We start from the raw sequence: 21,174 nt of genomic DNA, 5'->3' as shown, positions 1-21,174 counted from the left end.
ACTCTGCAAAGCTATTGCTTTATCTTCTCTCTCCTATAAAACTTAGGAAAAATCTGACTCTTCAAATCATTATTGATGTATACTTTGTAATTCTATAGATATTATTTTATTTTGGACTCATGACAAATTATGTTACGCATAAAATGATTGCGCGTGGCTGTTTCCTTATGTTCTACTTTATGTCCATCAGTGGAACAGAAAAAAAAAATTCTAAGAGATAGGAAAAGCATATATTTGAGATGTTCTTTGAAATATAAGACAACATTTTTGTGTTGTGATTTTGGTGAAAGTTTGGGAAAATTAATTTTTATTTAAGTATCTTCAATGAGTGAAGATGTGGCCTCCACAGCTACCTCTTCTTTTCTGGAAGTTGTTCTATGCAAAAGTGGAATCACTTGAGGACTTCTAGTCCAGTTCATTTGAAAGTCAGATATGTTAAGTTACTTCTGTGGTTCAGTTGAGGGACAGTAGTGTCTTACACTGCTGTTGTTCTGCCCAAAGAAACTGTCTGTTTGTCAAACAGCTCATTTGAAAACACTATGAAGAAAACATAGAATTTGCATATATCAAACTGCAGTATAAAACGTTATTTTACGATTCATATTTTCTCTTAAGGAAAATTGTTGGCAAGAAAGTAATCTTTAAGTTATTTAACTCTATAAATGGTGGAGACTTTTGGAAGATTGGAAGCATTTTTTCTTTGCAAAAATCTTAGAAATCTGGCCCCAGAAAGAATTTTGACATAATGATTTTTGTGAAAAAGTCTCATCCTGTGATATCTTTATTAAATGTATTGTAAAAATTAACCAAATAATAGTAAAGTGATAATTGGGAGCATTATGCTATCTTTTATAATCACTGATTTTATAAGTAAAACTTAAAAATTGTAATACTTTCATGAAAAATCCAAACTACGTGTCCTCAAAATATAAAAATTACAATATTAGCTTGTGTTTTTTTGAGTTTATAGCCCTTATTCTATAATTCAAAATTGAGCAGACTCCAGGTGTATTGTCTAACTTTGATATGCCTTAGCAATTCAGAAAGGTATTGGAATGTCTACCTTGAAGTGAGGATTTCCATTATTCATATTCCTCCTTCTTTATAGTTTTCTTGTTTGAAGACTAATAATTATAATTTAAAGAAGGAAATATTATCTAGAAAGCTAAATAGTTCATCAATGGTTGTTAAATAACAGAAGAGGAGTACTTTTTTCTTAACTTGAGTCTATTCCTAGAAATAGACTGATAAATACTGTTTGTCTGAGGAGCTTTTTCAAGGTGGGAGGGGAAATGCAGAGGCTTCAGCTTCAAGGAGATTTTAAGAGATTGTTCAACTTCAAATTATTGCTTGTGTTGGGACATGTGTGGCAGGGGTCAGACAAAATAATCAGAATAAACTGGTCCAACTTTGTAATGTTAATCCAGGAATTACAGCACTTTGTTCTTTCCTGTGTCCATTCTATAGATGGAGTAATTTAGTTCAACTTCCAAAACTAAGAATGCCGGACAATATTGGAGTATTCAGCTGTCCTAAATGGCAGTCACTCAGGTCCATAAACTTTTAGATTTAATTTCAAGCATTAGTTTTCAGGTCTTAGTTGTAGGTTCAGTTAATTTTAATTATTATATAATTAACCATTAGAGTTGAAAATGTTGTGGGCTTTTAAATGAGTAGGGCTTGAAATTCAACCTTTGAAATCGTAATTTTGGACAAGAATTGATGAAAATAATAGAAAGGAGAAGTCCTTTTGTCCCTCTGTGTTCAGGATCACACTTTTATAGAGCTAAGAGATTCATTACTCTTCTAACTCCTGTTGGCTGTGCTCATTGAATAATACTCTGAATATTTGAGCTGGATTCTAATCTAGCAGACAAATCATCAGTGCAAGAGTAACCACGTTTTAATTGCAGACCTCAAATGTGCATATTTATGCAATATTTTAGTCTGGAATGACTTTCTTGTAGGAACTTATGGAAAAGCCAGAAGTAGCATATCCAGACTCTATCAGACAAAGACATAAAGAAAAGCAACTGGAAGAAAATGAGGGCACTAATAAATAAATAAATAAATAAATAAATAAAAATTCTCCCCTCCCTCATGAGCCCACATGCGTTTTAAGCAAAGGTACATTATTTTCTGGACACTTTAACTCTCAATGTTAATTTTAGAACTCAATGAGGACCAATTAGGACTTTCACAGTGCCATTTCTATAATAAAAGAGAACCTGAAAGTGATCACTAAGCCACAAACAGCTACTAAAAGGGCATTGATGATTATGGAACGTAAGAAGTGAATTCTGAAAGGAATTCTAAATACCCTTCAAAGTAGATTATTTAAATTGAACTGTTCCACTAAGTGGACTGTTTATTCAAGGTAGCCTTAATTTGATTTAGTTTATTTTAATTTCCAAAAAGAAAATTGATGAATACACTTTCAGTCCAAATCTCCCATATTTTTTTCTAACATTCCTGTGTTTAAAACAATAAGTAGGTAGCAATATCAGCCATGCTAATTGGGTAAATACTGTGTTCCCATGCTTTGATGCTCTAAAACATTAAATAATGCTAACTTTTTTTTTTTAATAAAACATTGCTTCATTGTCTGGTTTACATTTGAAAGTAGCAAATGACAAAATCTTGTTTCTTTGTAAATAACTACATGTACTTTCTGCTGAGAGTGTTACTCTTTAGCACAGCATAGACAAAATACTTATGAAATATTTCTGCAGTTGAGTTGCTGAGGTCTGGTGTGTCAGGTTTGGATTTGTCTTACACATTCCCTCTGAAGGAAAGTTATGTTTTTCTTACACTAGAAATGTCAGTGCTACATACTGAGGAGGCTGAGCATCCCTTCAGCTTCATGAACACTGAAATCATAAAATGGGTGATAGAGCTGAAAAGACTGGTGTCAAAGACAGCTCTGTATTCCTGCAAAACTGCTGGCAAGAGATTATGACTTGAGATGCAAAGAAAGGCTGTAGCATATAACTTTTGTCCATGACTATACAAATCCAGATGCTGCTGATCTAAGCAGCTGTGTCAGAAAAGGGCTATTGGCTAAAATCCAGTCAACAAAAGAAACATCACAACCCCTTTCAGAGGTCAATCTTTAAACTCCTAGTGATCCAAGTTGTCTGTTATTAGTATTGAAGATGAGGAAATCAAAAGATATTATTGTTGCTTTGAGAGTAATAAAACAACATCAAGCATTAAGATGTCAAACACTGTATACTGGGTAATGCAAAAAAGGAAATGTTGATCCTTGGAAGTATGTGAGATTTTCTTAAGAGTAGAAGATGTATTAATATCTCTATACAAGTAATGAGTAAAATTTAATTTGTGTACATACTGTATATAATTCTGGCCAACTTTGCTGTGCTTACTAGCCATGGGCCATTTTGATTTAAGTGTTCATTATCCATTAAGTTAAACCTCCTATTTTTGACGTATGTCATACATATGCCACTGCAGTAAACTGAACTGCATGAAATCAGACTGCATCACAGTTTATATTAATATTTGTACAGAACAAATACCTCTTACTCTAAAGTACCAGCAGGTACTATATTAAAGTAATTACCAAAAATTACAAAGAATACAATTCCAGGAGGACTTTACTAAGAAGTCTTAATTCTGGAATAGAGAAATGGCCTCAAGATGAGCAATGTAGTTTGACCTTTTAGCTACCAAAATTTATGCCAGTTGCTGCAGATGGCAATAGTGGCTTATTCTATATTGTGATGCAGCTATATGCGAGTAGGGACTACTTTGTAACCACAAGCTGAATTGAGTTGAGGTTTTTATCCTAACAAATCAATCAAACCGTAGCATAGCTATGACTTAGTCGCCATCACAGAAACATGGTGGGCTGACTCCCACGATTGGAGCGCTGCAATGGATGGCTATAGACTCTTCAGAAGGGATAGGTAAGGAAGGAGAGGTGGTGGGGTGGCTCTGTATGTTAGGGAGTGTTTTGATTGTCTAGAGGTCAACAATTGTGATGATGATATGGTTGAGTGTTTATGTGTAGGGATGAGGGGGAAGGCCAACGAGGCAAATATCCTGCTGGGAGTCTGTTATAGACCACCCAACCAGGATGAAGAGGCGGACGAAGCGTTCTACAAGCAGCTGGCAGAAGTCTCTCAATCGCTAGCCCTTGTTCTCGTGGGGGACTTCAACTTCCCGGATGTCTGCTGGAAATACAACACGGCAGAGAGGAAGCAGCCTAGGAGGTTCCTGGAGTGTGTGGAAGACAACTTCCTGACACAGCTGGTTAAGTGAGCCTACCAGGGGAGGTGCCTCGCTCGACCTGCTGTTTAGAAACAGAGAAGGACTGGTGGGAGATGTGGTGGTCAGAGGCCGTCTTGGGCTTAGCGACCACGAAATGGTAGAATTCTCGATTCTTGGTGAAGTAAGGAGGGGGGCCAGCAAAACTGCAACCATGGACTTCCGGAGGGCGGACTTTGGCCCGTTCAAGACGCTGGTTGAGAGAGTCCCTTGGGAGGCAGTCCTGAAGGGCAAAGGGGTCCAGGAAGGCTGGACGTTCTTCAAGAAGGAAGCCTTAAAGGCGTAGGAGCAGGCTGTCCCTGTACGCCGTAAGAAGAACGGGCGGGGAAGACAACCGGCCTGGCTGAATGGGGAGCTCTTGCTGGGACTCAGGAAAAAAAGGAGAGTTTACCGCTTGTGGAAGAAGGGGCAGGCAACTCAAGAAGAGTACAGGGATCTCGTTAGGTCATGCAGAGAGGAAATGAGAAAGGCAAAAGCCCAGCTAGAACGCAATCTGGCCGCTGTCGTTAAAGACAACAAAAAAAGTTTTTACAAATATATTAATGACAAGATGAGAGCCAAGGAGAATCTCCATCCCTTATTGGATGCAGGGGGGAACATTGTCACTGAGGATGAGGAAAAGGCTGAGGTACTCAATGCCTTCTTTGCCTCAGTCTTTAACAGGCAGACCAGTTATCCTCAGGGTACTCAGCCCCCTGAGCTGGAAGACAGGGACGGTGAGCAGGATGAACCCCCCATAATCCAAGAGGACGCTCACAAGTGTATGGGGCTGGATGGGATCCACCCGAGAGTGCTGAGGGAGCTGGCGGAGGAGCTTGCCAAGCCACTCTCCATCATTTATCAGCAGTCCTGGATAACAGGGGAGGTCCCAGACGACTGGAGGCTTGCCAGTGTGACAACCATCTACAAGAAGGGCCGGAAGGAGGATCCGGGGAACTACAGGCCTGTCAGCCTGACCTTGGTGCCGGGGAAGATTATGGAGCGGTTCATCTTGAGGGCGCTCACAAGGCATGAGCGGGACAACCAGGGGATTGGGCCCAGCCAGCACGGGTTCATGAAAGGCAGGTCCTGCTTGACCAACGTGATCTCCTTCTATGACCAGGTGACCCGCCTAGTGGATGAGGGAAAGGCTGTGGATGTGGTCTACCTGGACTTCAGTAAGGCCTTTGACACCGTCTCCCACAGCATTCTCCTCGAGAAGCTGGCGGCTCACGGCTTAGACAGGTGGACTCTGCGCTGGGTAAAAAACTGGCTGGACAGCTGGGCCCAGAGAGTTGTGGGGAATGGAGTTAAATCCAGGTGGCGGCCGGTCACGAGCGGTGTTCCCCAGGGCTCAGTTTTGGGGCCGGTCTTGTTCAATATCTTTATCAATGATCTGGATGAGGGGATTGAGTGCACCTTCAGTAAGTTTGCAGACAACACCAAGTTGGGCGGGAGTGTTGATCTGCTCGAGGGTAGGAAGGCTCTGCAGAGGGACCTGGACAGGCTGGATCGATGGGCCGAGGCCAACTGTATGAGATTCAACAAGGCCAAGTGCCGGGTCCTGCACTTGGGTCACAACAACCCCACGCAGCGCTACAGGCTTGGGGAAGAGTGGCTGGAAAGCTGCCTGTCGGAAAAGGACCTGGGGGTGCTGGTTGACAGCCGGCTGAACATGAGCCGGCAGTGTGCCCAGGTGGCCAAGAAGGCCAATGGCATCCTGGCCTGTATCAGAAATAGTGTGGCCAGCAGGAGTAGGGAAGTGATTGTGCCCCTGTACTCGGCACTGGTGAGGCCGCACCTTGAATACTGTGTTCAGTTTTGGGCCCCTCACTACAAGAAGGACGTTGAGGTGCTGGAGCGTGTCCAGAGAAGGGCAACGAGGCTGGTGAGGGGTCTGGAGAGCAAGTCTTATGAGGAGGGGCTGAGGGAACTGGGGTTGTTTAGCCTGGAGAAAAGGAGGCTGAGGGGAGACCTCATCGCTCTCTACAACTCCCTGACAGGAGGTTGTAGCGAGGTGGGTGTCGGTCTCTTCTCCCAAGTAGCAAGCGATAGGACAAGAGGAAATGGCCTCAAGTTGCGCCAGGGGAGGTTTAGATTGGACGTGAGGAAAAATTTCTTTAGTGAAAGAGTGGTTAAACATTGGACCAGGCTGCCCAGGGAAGTGGTTGAGTCCCCATCCCTGGAAGTATTTAAAAGACGTGTAGATGAGGTGCTTAGGGACATGGTTTAGTGGGCATGGTGGTGTTGGGTCGACGGTTGGACTCGATGATCTTAGTGGTCTTTTCCAACCTTAATGATTCTATGATTCTATAGCAAAGACTCATAGTTCAGTACTGAGATGATCTGGATAGGAGACTTCGTCCTTTACACATAATATATGCTTTTAAATCTATTAAAAAAAAGAAAGTATCGTTTCATAAAATAAAATAAATTCTTGAGAGAATGTCATTACAGTACATCATGTTGATAAGATTCAATGTTGTGAGAGATCTTTTGTAGACAGTATGAGCAAAATGTGTGAAGTGCTCATCTGGTGATAAGTGTCTTGAAAGAAACCGTACTTGTGGAGAAAGCTTTATTAAGGAAGATAGGTAGATAAATGTGCACATTCATTGTCACTTTAATTTCTTTTTCTCCCCTTTAATTTACTCTCTTAGCTGTAAACAGGGAAAAGGTGCAATATCCTTACTCTCACAAATATGGTGCAGCTCTGGTAGTTGTATACCTCTGTCTATATGTGTATCAATGTTGGCTTCAGAAAATAAGAGTGAAAAGGGTAAAGAGTAGATTAAATTTACCAGGGGAGATTAGATTAAACTTACCATTTAGTGTATCACTATCAGTAGGATGGGGAAAAAAAATACTATTCTACCATAAATCTTTCCAAAGTTCTGTAGGGTGTATCCTAAATCACAGTAAGTACAGACTGCAACATCACTCCACCATTACAGTGTTGCTGTTGTAGTATCCTGCTGCTTTTAAGTTATTCTATCCTTTGATTTCTCTGGTTTTAAAAAAGAGGTAATGGGATGGAGAATCAGGTGCAGTATCTCTTACCATTTCTTTTATGGGTTTTATACCAACAAACAGAATTCCACAACAGAGATGAAAGTATTATTCCCTACTAGGCTTGGTGGATAACATTTGACATTTTATAGAAAGGATGAAATTTTCTGAGCACCTTTTGTAACTAATAAATTCAGTAGGTATATCCCATAACAGTAGCACTGGGCAAATAGTTTTGTCAATATTTATTTAAATGCTAACTGATCTCACTGCTTCTCTTAGATCTGACTATTGCAAGAACTCTCATAAGAAATCCACATCATCAAGTAAAATTTTCAGTTTATTAAAACCAATGGCAAAACTCCCGAGGAGCAGCAGGGGCAGACAGCGGAGGGAGGCAAACACTCCTCATGCCAGAGGGGTCGAGTGTGGTTGCGTTTAAACACAAGTGTGGTTTAGCTAAGGTGGGAAGGGAGATGCATCTCGCACCTCATGGGAGCCACAGCCAAGTTTGGCCAGTAGGTACCCTTAGGGCAATGGTCTGTATAGTGCTTACCCAGGGTTGCCAAATGGTCTCATGGTGTGTGTTCTCCCTTGTCCTGTCTGCATACAGCCCTGTCTGAGCTTTAAATAATGGGCAAGGAAAGTACTGCTTATTCTTCAGCCTCCAGAAAACCAAAATTTAATTTCTTTAACAATAAATCTGTCATAAAAGGTTATGGGAGAAAGAGGTGAATGTGGAAGGAGAGCTTAAAGCAGGGAGCCATAGCAACTGAACCTAAACCTGATCCAGATCTGAATACAGATTACTGTAAATCAGTCCCTGGCAGACAGGCTACACAAGTTAAAAGAGATCATGTTTATTTTAAAAATTTTCTATTAATTTGCTTGATTCTTGGAGGCCGGGTTACTATCTTTTAACTTCGGGTTAATAGTATTGCATACTCCTTTAGTTTTGCAGTTAACATACCCACCATACTTTGCAGACAGACTCAAGGAAAAATTGCTTTAGGCTATTTTATTTTTTAAACATTTACAATAATAATAACTAAAAAAAAAACAACCCTAAACCTTTTTCATGAAGCCTTTTGTCTGGTATATCACAGACACAGAGCCAGAACTGATGTATTATAGACACAGAGGAACTGTTAAACTTAAGAGTTCTAGTAGCGGTTTCAACTGAATTATATTTATGTTATTTTTATTCAGTTGTTGCCTTTCTGACCCTTGTAGCTACCAGACTTCTGAAGTGTCTTAGTCCCAGACAGGTGAGAATCGACATGTCAGGACATGTGATGGCAGTACATGTCTGACACATCAGAAGATGTGATAAGAAAGGGCTGCATAATGCTAACCTGATGTGTTGGATATGTGCTGCAGGCAGGAATCTGTGAACTTTAACTCCTCCACGGTAGCCCAGCTGCAGCACTGTGACCCCGCACTGATGCCATGGTGGGAGCTGGTCAGATACCGTGAGCTCATCCATAACAGAAGAGGGTAACCAGTAGTGACTAGTTTGAAGATACACAGAGAAGGAGGCTGTCACAACATGCCACATTTGAGTCTAGTGCAGAATGCAGTGTACTTGACAGGTTTGTGTTAAATGATCTTTGCAGCCTTGTCAGGGTAGATCTTGCTAGGTATATTGTGGGTTTTTTGGGGCAGTCCTGTCTTATCATTTCCACCAATACAGGTCAGAGCAAATGTAGGTGACTGGTTTCCAAGCCTGCATCCCCAGGTTATTACATTTCTCACTTCCTGTTGGCTTTTCATCTGCTCGAGGGTAGGAAGGCTCTGCAGAGGGACCTGGACAGGCTGGATCGATGGGCCGAGGCCAACTGTATGAGGTTCAACAAGGCCAAGTGCCGGGTCCTGCACTTGGGTCACAACAACCCCACGCAGTGCTACAGGCTTGGGGAAGAGTGGCTGGAAAGCTGCCTGTCGGAAAAGGACCTGGGGGTGCTGGTTGACAGCCGGCTGAACATGAGCCAGCAGTGTGCCCAGGTGGCCAAGAAGGCCAGTGGCATCCTGGCCTGTATCAGAAACAGTGTGGCCAGCAGGAGTAGGGAAGTGATCGTGCCCCTGTACCCAGCACTGGTGAGGCCGCACCTCGAATACTGTGTTCAGTTTTGGGCCCCTCACTACAAGAAGGACATTGAGGTGTTAGAGCGTGTCCAGAGAAGGGCAACGAGGCTGGTGAGGGGTCTGGAGAGCAAGTCTTATGAGGAGCGGCTGAGGGAACTGGGGTTGTTTAGCCTGGAGAAAAAGAGGCTGAGGGGAGACCTCATCGCTCTCTACAACTCCCTGAAAGGAGGTTGTAGCGAGGTGGGTGTCGGTCTCTTCTCCCAAGTAACTAGCGACAGGATGAGAGGAAATGGCCTCAAGTTGTGCCAGGGGAGGTTTAGATTGGACGTGAGGAAAAATTTCTTTGGTGAAAGAGTGGTGAAACATTGGACCAGGCTGCCCAGGGAAGTGGTGGAGTCCCCATCCCTGGAGGTATTTAAAAGACGTGTAGATGAGGTGCTTAGGGACATGGTTTAGTGGGCATGGTGGTGTTGGGTCGACGGTTGGACTCGATGATCTTAGTGGTCTTTTCCAACCTTAATGATTCTATGATTCTATGATACTCCAGCACGGGCTTCCCATGGTGTCACAGCCTCCTTCAGGTGCATCCATCTGTTCTGACGTGGGGTCCTCCACTGTCTGCAGATGAATATCTGCTCCATGGGCTGCAGGGGCACAGCCTGCCTCACCATGGTCTTCACCATGGGCTGCAAGGGCATCTCTGCTCCAGCGCGTAGAGCACCTCCTTGCCCTCCTTCTTCACTGACCTTGGTGTCTGCAGGGCTGTTTCTCTCACATATTCTCACTTCTCCCTCTGGCTGCAATTGCACGGTTCCCCCCCTTGGCCGCTTCTTAAATATGTTCTCACAGAGGCGCTACCACTGTCACTGATTGGCTCAGCCTTGGCCAGTGGTGGGTGCCTCTTGGAGCCGGCTGGCATTGGCTTGATCGGATATAGGGGAAGCCTCTAGCAGCTTCTCACAGAAGCCACCCCTGTAGCCCCCGTGCTACCAAGACCTTGCCATGCAAACCCAATACAACAGAAGATCAAAGACCATGAATAAAGACCAAGAACCAATTTCCAGAGTCATTGGTCAAATGACTGTAGAGATTGGACTATGAGATGGATGTATTCATCACTGCACCATAAGAAAAACCTGGAATACTTGCTATAGAAATCCTACTCAAAATTCAAATTAATTAGGTCAATTTCCATTTGCTGAGCTAAAACCAGGAGTACAGCAATTATTTTTTGATTGTGTGGATTGATTAGGACGATCACCCAAATATGAAAATGAAGGAAATTTTGATTAGCACAAGAGCTTAATTTTTCTAACTGTTGTATATCAAAGTACTTGTAAGACATGTTATCTAGGTGGGTTAAGAAATTGATGAGCTTTGCAACTGTAGTAAATGTTTTTAAACTGTAATGTAGGTGATAGGTGTTTTATGTATGCTTGTTGGAAAAATGAACGCTACTAGTTAGAAGCTTTGGCAGAGTTGTTTGTATCCATAGCTCAAAAAAGGACAGCAGACTAACTGTGCAAACCTGTGATATACCAGTATTTCTTGCTAGATGTCCTAGCAGGTAGAAAGATTGATGACTTACTGTTTAACACACTATTGAGCAGTTGGACAATTTAACTGTTTGTACTTATTGACCATAATCATATTTTCAACCAACCTGTATACTCACCTGTTCCACAGACTTGTTTGAGATTCCAGACACATACCTTAGTCTATAACAGTAAGCAGATGGGCAGTCTTGTCTTTGTACTAGTCTGAACAAAGTTTTTCATGAACTTTGTTTTTGTCCAGTTCTATTCAGGGCATCAGCATTTGTTGCACTTCACATCCAGAAGTACAGATGACGATTGTAAAGAATGTAGTAGCACTTTGGGGAGTCAGTGCCTGTCAGGTTAGGTTACTGTATTACTGCTAATCACATGAGGAAGTGCTATTTACTTCTGCAAGTATTTGGATATCCACAACCTGTGCACACATGTAGAAAGAGAGGAACAAGTAGGATTCAGGGTTATTGCCTATTTTTGCTATGGACTTTGGTTAATATCACACTAATGCTCAAGTGGCTATTTGAGGAATGAGTGAGGTGGGATTTTTCTTTGGTTTGTTGTTGTTGGTTCGTTGTTTGTTGGTTTTTTTTTTTTTAACAGTGAAGATGGTGACCTTTTTTTACAACAGTTATGAGGCAAAGGTATTTGTGAGTATTTCTAGTCTGTTGCCAGCTATTAGCTACAATATCAAATGAGCTATTTAAGGAAACATTCAAAGGACAGTGTTACAAGACTGCAGCTCTCTGCCAAAGTTTATGCAGCTCTAAAGCAGGGCCAGTCCGCTTCTGCATCCAAATTGAACCACAAAGAAAAATGATTACAGGTTTCTGTAAAATTCTGTGAAATTTTTTCTCTGGATATCTGTTCCCTTCCATTATCACTCTTGTTCCTTGTACAGCAATGGATTCTTCCCTTGATCTAAGTACATACGTGTTTATTCAATGTGTTGTCTTTCTTGTTCTTTCAATACAAGCCTATCACCTGGGTCCAGGAGAGGGGGAAACTAGAAATGATAATTTGATGCCTGCCTAAGTGGAGACCATCATGATTCACAATATGACACAGTCTTCTCCGGAGAACTACACTGACAGTGGAGGTAGTGGTCACAGTTTACAGTAGGATATATTACAAATCAGATATGATTTCTCCTTGAAACAGTTAACACATCCACTCTTGTCAGTTCAATACAATTCTTTCCTCTGAACCTCCTTGTGCCCCATGGGATTCTTTGCCCACAGTGTATTAATAAGGTTTTTCCTCTTTGTGTGGTGTTGACCATCCTGAAGTCCTTCCAAAATGACTGGAAACTGAAGGCACTCAGCAACAGTTCAGTAGCTCCCGTGGACAGACCCTTTTTTGATATTAATGGAAGCTGAATTTGCTCTACAACTGGACAACAATTATTTACTTAGGACTTCTCTCTTTCACCTTTCACTTTTTATGAAATTATCTGTCCCTGAACTGTGAGTGTCTAAATATCTAAAAACTAATGTAGTGGTGCACACATTTGGGTTATGAACTACGTAGTCTTTTAAGCACCCTGGTCCCTCCTTCTCTTCATGTAAGCAGCAGGGTGCACATATGACCAAAGTTTAAGCTCTAACCTCCTTTCCTCTCATCCAGGGCATGCATAAGGCTGTCAAATGATTGACCTGTGAAAGTCTTACAAGTGGGTGTGTTGGCATGTTCTTGTCTCCTGGCTGGAGGTACCTTTATTGGATGCGGGGTGGAACATTGTCACCGAGGATGAGGAAAAGGCTGAGGTACTCAATGCCTTCTTTGCCTCAGTCTTTAACAGGCAGACCAGTTATCCTCAGGGTACTCGGCCCCCTGAGCTGCAAGACAGGGATGGCGAGCAGGATGAACCCCCCGTAATCCAAGAGGAAGCAGTCAACGACCTGCTACGCCACCTGGATGCTCACAAGTCTATGGGGCCGGATGGGATCCACCCAAGAGTGCTGAAGGAGCTGGCAGAGGAGCTTGCCAAGCCACTCTCCATCATTTATCAGCAGTCCTGGTTAACGGGAGAGGTCCCGGATGACTGGAGGCTTGCCAATGTGACGCCCATCTACAACAAGGGCCGGAAGGAGGATCTGGGGAACTACAGGCCTGTCAGCCTGACCTCGGTGCCAGGGAAGATTATGGAGCGGTTCATCTTGAGGGCGCTCACAAGGCATGAGCGGGACAACCAGGGGATCGGGCCCAGCCAGCACGGATTCATGAAAGGCAGGTCCTGCTTGACCAACGTGATCTCCTTCTATGACCAGGTGACCCGCCTAGTGGATGAGGGAAAGGCTGTGGATGTGGTCTACCTGGACTTCAGTAGAGCCTTTGACACCATCTCCCACAGCATTCTCCTGGAGAAGCTGGCGGCTCACGGCTTAGACAGGTGTACTCTGCGCTGGGTCAAAAACTGTCTGGATGGCTGGGCCCAGAGAGTTGTGGTGAATGGAGTTAAATCCAGGTGGCGGCCGGTCACGAGCGGTGTTCCCCAGGGCTCAGTTTTGGGGCCGGTCTTGTTCAATATCTTTACCAATGATCTGGATGAGGGGATTGAGTGCACCCTCAGTAAGTTTGCAGACGACACCAAGTTGGGCAGGAGTGTTGATCTGCTCGAGGGTAGGAAGGCTCTGCAGAGGGACCTGGACAGGCTGGATCGATGGGCCGAGGCCAACTGCATGAAGTTCAACAAGGCCAAGTGCCGGGTCCTGCACTTGGGTCACAACAACCCCACGCAGCGCTACAGGCTTGGGGAAGAGTGGCTGGAAAGCTGCCTGTTGGAAAAGGACCTGGGGGTGCTGGTTGATAGCCGGCTGAACATGAGCGGGCAGTGTGCCCAGGTGGCCAAGAAGGCCAATGGCATCCTGGCCTGTATCAGAAACAGTGTGGCCAGCAGGAGTAGGGAAGTGATTGTGCCCCTGTACTCGGCACTGGTGAGGCCGCACCTTGAATACTGTGTTCAGTTTTGGGCCCCTCACTACAAGAAGGACGTTGAGGTGCTGGAGTGTGTCCAGAGAAGGGCAACGAGGCTGGTGAGGGGTCTGGAGAGCAAGTCTTATGAGGAGGGGCTGAGGGAACTGGGGTTGTTTAGCCTGGAGAAAAGGAGGCTGAGGGGAGACCTCATCGCTCTCTACAACTCCCTGACAGGAGGTTGTAGCGAGGTGGGTGTCGGTCTCTTCTCCCAAGTAACTAGCGATAGGACGAGAGGAAACAGCCTCAAGTTGCGCCAGGGGAGGTTTAGATTGGACGTGAGGAAAAATTTCTTTAGTGAAAGAGTGGTTAAACATTGGACCAGGCTGCCCAGGGAAGTGGTTGAGTCCCCATCCCTGGAAGTATTTAAAAGACGAGTAGATGAGGCGCTTAGGGACATGGTTTAGTGGGCATGGTGGTGTTGGGTCGATGGTTGGACTCGATGATCTTAGTGGTCTTTTCCAACCTTAATGATTCTATGATTCTATGAGGTCCTAACCCTCATTTTGGTCATGTGATGGATGAGATATGAGGGATGATGGACATTAAAAAAAAAATAAAACGGACGTGTAGGATCCTCATGAGAGAGTATGGCAGATGGTGTTTGCCAGAAGATTTCATATTCAAAGAGTCTTGAAGCATCTCTGAAAAAGAGGATGGCAAGCTCGTGGTATGTATCAGGTGAATGAATTTTTCTTGTAGGTTAACCACAATCTGTATCTTGCAAATGCCTGAATTAATTCAGTCTCCATTTATGGCAAATGTTTGTTGCCCTTCAGAGGAATTTATAATTGCCACAGCTAGTTCATGCAGTTGACAAGTGGGTGTACATACCTTGCATTTCAAACATAATAACAGTCTTTCAGGAGAACTATTTTGGGAGCAGGTGAATTTGCATACCAATAACAAGAAAGAAAATTGCATGCACCATTGAGACACAAGAAAGTAGAAACATAATTGAAAAAGGGAGCAAAATAAGTCTTGCTGTATGGTTTGTTCCTGGCTGTAACGATATAGAAAGTTTGATAATGAGGCCTACACCCATGTCAGACAGACAGAGTTTGCTCAGTACCTACATCCTCAGTTCTCACGATGACTTCAAATGGACTTTTGTGTGCTTTGGAAGGGACTCAGGCTATGCTGTTTTACTGTGCACCAGTACCAGTTACAAAAGAAAGATTATACCCCGAGTGTGTATTATTTTCTCTGCTATTATTTCCATACAGCTTTGGACAAGGTGATAGTTTCTACAATCCTAAGAAGTAGCAAGGACTCACACACTATGGCTTTGTAAAATCTACAGGCAAAGTTTTGGTGTTAACCTTTACTGAAGTGGACAGTTTTAGCTCATGCTGAAATAGGTATCTTTACTTCCTTGTTCTTATCCTTTTGTCTGTGTAATGTTGGGTTTCAAATATATTGTAGAGAATTCAAACTTCTTGGAAGAAAAGAGATTATATGGTGATCAGGTAGTTCACAGCATAACTGACTTTACTAGAGCAGTCGTCTTTTTAGTTTCTCCTTGTATGACACTCTTCTGATGTTTGGCTCTTTTCCCATGTCCTTTCAGTATTTGGGGGACACTCATTTTGAGTATCCACTCAATGCCAAATTTTCTAAAATGTAGTTCACCAATTACATTCACTTTTACTTGTTTTCAGTTTGCTCTCCTACCTTCCAACTGTGTTCACAGTCATCCTTCTTTCTTAGTCCAGTTACCTCGTATGCGAGCCCTTGTAGGCTTTGTTTGTTAGGAGGAGGAATTGATAAAATCAATGAGATACAAAGTTTGGTGCAGTCCTGATTATTGGTCAAGTACATGCACAAAATCTTGTATGTACGGCATTCAGAGGAACAAACAGGTGACAGTAGTTATTCTCAGAAATACCCATCCAGACTCTGTAATGTTAACTGCGCCCAGAAAAGCTGTCTTTGTACCTCTGGTAAAGAACCTAGCTCCCTGGGTAGCGTTTATGACTCTGGCTCAACTCTGGGGGCTACGACAGTGGCCAGCAGCTTGTACTGTGCCCACCTATTCCTCTCAATAAAGGGGCTTTTAAGTAGGAACATTAGCCTGAAAAAGTTGTGCTCAGCTGCCTCATCCATTTGACACTTCAGTGATCATCAACAAGAGACCTGCTTCATTCTAGTCATTAATGCTTTTCCAGCATACTACCACCACATCCAAATAAGTCTCTTGCTAGACAACTGTTAATGAACTATGACTTCAGTGTAGGTATGGTCAGCTGATGAAAGTTACAGATTTCTCTCTCTGTCTGGTTTCCCTCTTTGTTGGAGTGTCATATAATAGGTTTTCTTAGGGATTCAGTCTAGTATATTTACTGGCAAATGTGCTGTTTATACTTCAGAAGTAGTTAAAAACAGGCAAACGGAATTCACCTGGATCCATTTCAAGAAAGAATACTTTTGTCTGTAGCCTGGCAAGTAAAGTTTTATTACAAAAATGAAGATATTCTAAAACTTCCTATAAATGATACACTGCTAAATGTGGGTAGATTAGAGAAGAAAGATGATTAGTCAGTAAGCTTCTGTTTGAGGAGTTTGAGGTAAAAGAAAAAAAAAAATCCCTTTTTCTAAAAAGATAACAAAAAAAAAATTGCAGGCATGTAAATACAGTGTGTGTATATATGTGCATGTATTAAAGCGTTTCTCCATTTGACAGAATGAAAATGAAAAATGTGGTATCTTTCATCTGTAATCAGACAATCTGATTAGAATAGCATAATCAAAAGGTGGTAAAAGTCTAGCAACACACCTAGACCACTGCCTGTCAAGGAGTTTCCTCTTTGGTTTACACACCTATCTTTTCTCTCATTTAATTTTCACTGTGTCAGGCCAGCAGGTCAAGGAATGTATTCTTTAGGTTTCGGTGTTTGTAATCCTACTGAGTACCCAGGCTAAATTTTCTGTTTCTGTATTTCGTGTTGCTACCACTGTGTTTTTTGTCCCCTTTTCTGTTAAGCATTGGCTGATGTCATGAGATCAGAATCTCTGCTATTGTTTGAGAGTGAAAAGTTAATCAGTCTTACAGTTGCCGAGAAAAGCTTGTCATTGTGATCAACATGTAATTATTGCTAGCCTGCCAGTGTCTAAGTAAATGAAAACTGCCCCTTTCACCTGAACTCTGACTGCTGATTCCTGATCACACCCCCACTGTTTTGTTATGGGCTGATCTGTGGTGCTGTAGGCAGATATGTTAATAAAGTCAAGACTGATATTAGTGGGAATCCGCAGTACAAAACACTCCACAATTTCATAAAAAGCATGGTATTTCCTGGGTAGAGCAGAGTAACAGCAAGTTTTCCGTCAGGCCAGCAGGTAGGACTGTTACTGTTTTTTTGGAAGCCTGGGCCATTACATAAAAGTGATGAGCTGCTGTGCAACATCTGTATAAAGCAAGAACCTCCAAACTGACTGAGACCAAATGTTCCTCTAGCCCAGGATCCTTCCCTTGACAGTGGGCAAAAAAGAAGTGTGTGAAAAAAGTGTAAGGAAAGGGCCAATAAAACCTGATACTTTGAGAAGACTCTTTCAGCCATCAACAAGCTGGGGCAGCTCAGGGATTCCTGCTCCGGGGAGATTTAGTAACTTTCAGTCTACTGGGAACATTGACTGCAGTAAGAACTTGGAACTATTCAAACGTCCTGCTTTCAGCATCTCAGTGAACATATCAATTAAGGTTTTAATTTATAGAAGTTGACAGAAACCAATGATTTCTCCTTGACTTTCCATAGTAGCACCCAAGGCTTCAGCACTTTGGGGATAGATAAAAGTCATTTTGACAAGGGAATATATGAAGATTTAACATACAAGTAAAAGGGAATAAAGTGGCAACTGACTATTTTGTTGATTGTATCTTTGCTTTTGTTTTATTTTTTTACTAGGAAAGAAGGAGTAAGGCCTGGAAAGCTAATTAGGAGAAAAAACCCATACTTAGAGAAAGGAATACAGACAAAAAGGGTTAAGTCATATCTGATTATTTTCTTGGAGATCATAGGTTGGGGGAGTATATTTCACATTACAGAAAATTGAGTCATAGATCCAATCCAGTACAAGATTAGTTTTAACAAAGCCTGTTATCTTTAATGGGACTGTTTATGCCTACAGAACTGAGTTTACAAAAAAATCTTTGCTGATTTGAGTGCTTTCGATAAGCATTTGAAGACACAAAAGATGCAAATTCTGCAGATTTATTAAAAAAAAAAAGTTTACTAATGTTACCATGGATAGATAGGAATTAGTGAGGCAATCGCAAAGGTTGTAAGAAAATATTCCTAGGGTAGATAAAGTATAATAGATTCCAGTTCTCTAGGAGAATTTAATGGAATTTGTCATGAGAATCCATTGTTAAAATTAATGGCTTATGTTGCTTACAATGATATCTTATCTAGCAGTCAAATTTGGTTTTGACTCAGAACAGATTCCAGCTAATTCTAATGTAATTTCCTAAATTATGTTTTCATGAAGCATACCATAGCTTCAGGATTAGAACTATTTTTTTTTCTTAATTGTGGTGAAATTTTATTGAGTTTGCTAGCTTATCCTTGTCCTTCTCTCAAAATAAAAGAAAAAAAGAAAACAGAAGTATTTTCACCCTTTTCAATTGTGTCTCCTAAAGGTAACTTACAAATAATTATTAAAAAAAATATCTGATTCACTCATAAGATGTGACACTTTTTCCTTCGGAATGATTGTACAAAAAGGAAACACAATTTTTCCAGATATTTATTTCTGTAATATTACTAATTTTTCTGTCAAAGTCTTTTTGTTTGTTTGTTTGTTTGTTTTTTTCTTCCAACATAAATTGAAGCTTATAGAAACAAAATTTGTTTGCCAGATGCAGTATCCTTCCAATACATGTAAGGAAAATCCTGAGTTAGGAACCTTGAGCATAACTTCATGAGTTGCTTAAGGGAAAGGTTTGTTTCACACAAAACCATCCTCCCACACCAGTTACGTATTTGCAAATGGAGCTGGATGCTTGGCTACTAGGTCCATGTTTGGACACAGTGTAGTTTCTGAGGTCATAGCTTTACCCTTATGAGCTGCTTTTTAAAAAATGCCAGAACAGTATTGACGAACAGTGCAGAACCACTGGTGATTTAGAAATCCTCTGTCACATTTCTTCTTTTTTATTGCTAATATTAGTTTTAGTTGAATATATTAATTGAAATGTCTGCTCCTGAGAAAAATAGAGCCCCGTTTTTCTGATCTGTCTTTTCATTTATAAGATCTGCAGAGTAATTTTTATTGCATCAACCTTTAAATCACAATCTTTAATTACATTTAATCTTCTTTTTTAAAAATCCAATTATTTATGAAGACGTTACTGTAGCTGTTGTGAAAAGAAATTTGATTTTGCATTATTTCCATTTTCAGTCAAAAATTGGTAGGGATTGCAGCTTGTGATATCACAGGAAACTGTATAGCTCTGCCTTTGATATCAGTGTTATACAAATGACTTCTCCCCTTGCAAAAATATGTAATGCAACAATTCAAAACAAGAAGAAAAAAGCTGTGATTCCTTCTTTCCTAGAGGCTTTCCATCATTTACATTCACCAGCGAAAGGTTGGTAGGTACCTCAAGGACTAATGATAATGAAAAATGTTGTATTAAAGAAGAGAAATCTTTCATAACTTGCATAGTAACACACTGAACTCATTACAGCTTGTCTTACTACAGCATGCTCTTTTATGTCTGCCGTAATGCACTTCATTTTCAAGAGACTGACGTGCACTGATTCTGTAAGCATTTTTTCTCTTCCTTATTTTCAAAAGCTGCCTTTGGTTGTCATAAACTACTCACTTATGGGATACAAATTAGGCACTAGGGTTTTCTGCAGTTTCTGACTAATATCAAGATCTGAAAAATTACATTTAAAATGTATCTGGGGCAAGTAATTGCTTTCCATTTTCCTAGAGCAGAGTACTTGTGACGTTGTAGCTCAGGAGCTGCCAGCAACCTCAGCATTTTTATTAAAATAGTGAGCTGTTTGTGGCAGAGGCTGTCTTTTTTGCTGTGATTCAATTTTTTTATAAGACGTGCAGGGAAACTGTGTTCATGGTTTGATGTTCTAGGCATTATCATGTTATGACTAGTCAGTAATAAACATACATTTTTGAAGGGTTTATAGACAAATTGTAATACTTCACTCCAAGTTGAAATTTGTAATTTCTTGGAAGTGAAACATTGCTTTGTTTTTGCTACGTACTATTTATATAGGTGTGGCCACAGCTCTGGGGTACACCTCCAACATTTGCCATGACACCTTAATTTGCCATTCAGTAAGCTGTTCAGTCCTCCTCTAGGTTTCTCCTGAAAAAAAAACAACCAGTATTAATATTCCTAGTTGCATATGCTGGAAGTAGCACAAGGGATAACTCTTTGCTCTCAATCTGCCTTCTATTTCACAAGCAACTCCCACTAAACTCTTGACTCAATAAAATACATAAACATATTTGACTTTAAACCAATCTAAAAAATAGAAGAATAATGGAAAGGTTGGAAATAAGCATATGAACATCTGCAACATATCTCTAAAAAACTATTTCTGCACTTGATTTTAAGTGGCCTGTGTCAAAATCTTGATGAAAATGGAAAAATGTCATGCAGACATACAAAAAAATAATTGAATAGTAGTTGCAGTTTTCCAAAGAGCTCTGCTCCAGTAACTATGAAAGCAAATTGCTCTGATTAAGTCATAGTAAAAGTATATTTAAGATATAAAAGCATCCCAATTTGGTTGTCGTAAAGGATTTGTGTGTTAGACATACACTTTGTATTTGAAGATGTATTTTTACATTTTGCACTGAGTATGGCCAACTTGATTCTTTATAGTTCTATAAACTCTGTGTTCTGTACCTCTTTCAAAGATAACAGTCTTCCTAAAAGAAACTCAGCTACTTGATATTATGCTTTAATATAGTATTATGAGGTTGACCTAGACTGCTGTTCTGAACAGAAAAGTGACTATAAAAATGATATGATGAGTTTTCTGAAAAGCAAAAAGAAAATTCAGATTCAAGTTAAAAAAAGGCTTAAACTATCCAAAAGCTATCTTTAGAACACTGAAAACCCAGGTTCATTTAGTGGCATCTCAAACTCTGTAACTAAGGTAAACAGGGTTTTATTTTATTCCTATAATTGAACAAGAAGAAATCTAACATAAACTAACAGTACATTTCAATACACTGCATCAAGAGATACCCATTACCTGCCCCTCTTTTAGACGGCATGTCCCTAAGCAATAAGACAAATTTTCAAAAA

This window comes from Aptenodytes patagonicus, chromosome 2 (genome assembly GCF_965638725.1).
Source record: "Aptenodytes patagonicus chromosome 2, bAptPat1.pri.cur, whole genome shotgun sequence".
Taxonomy (NCBI): Eukaryota; Metazoa; Chordata; class Aves; order Sphenisciformes; family Spheniscidae; genus Aptenodytes; species Aptenodytes patagonicus.
This window is presented reverse-complemented; position numbering follows the sequence as displayed.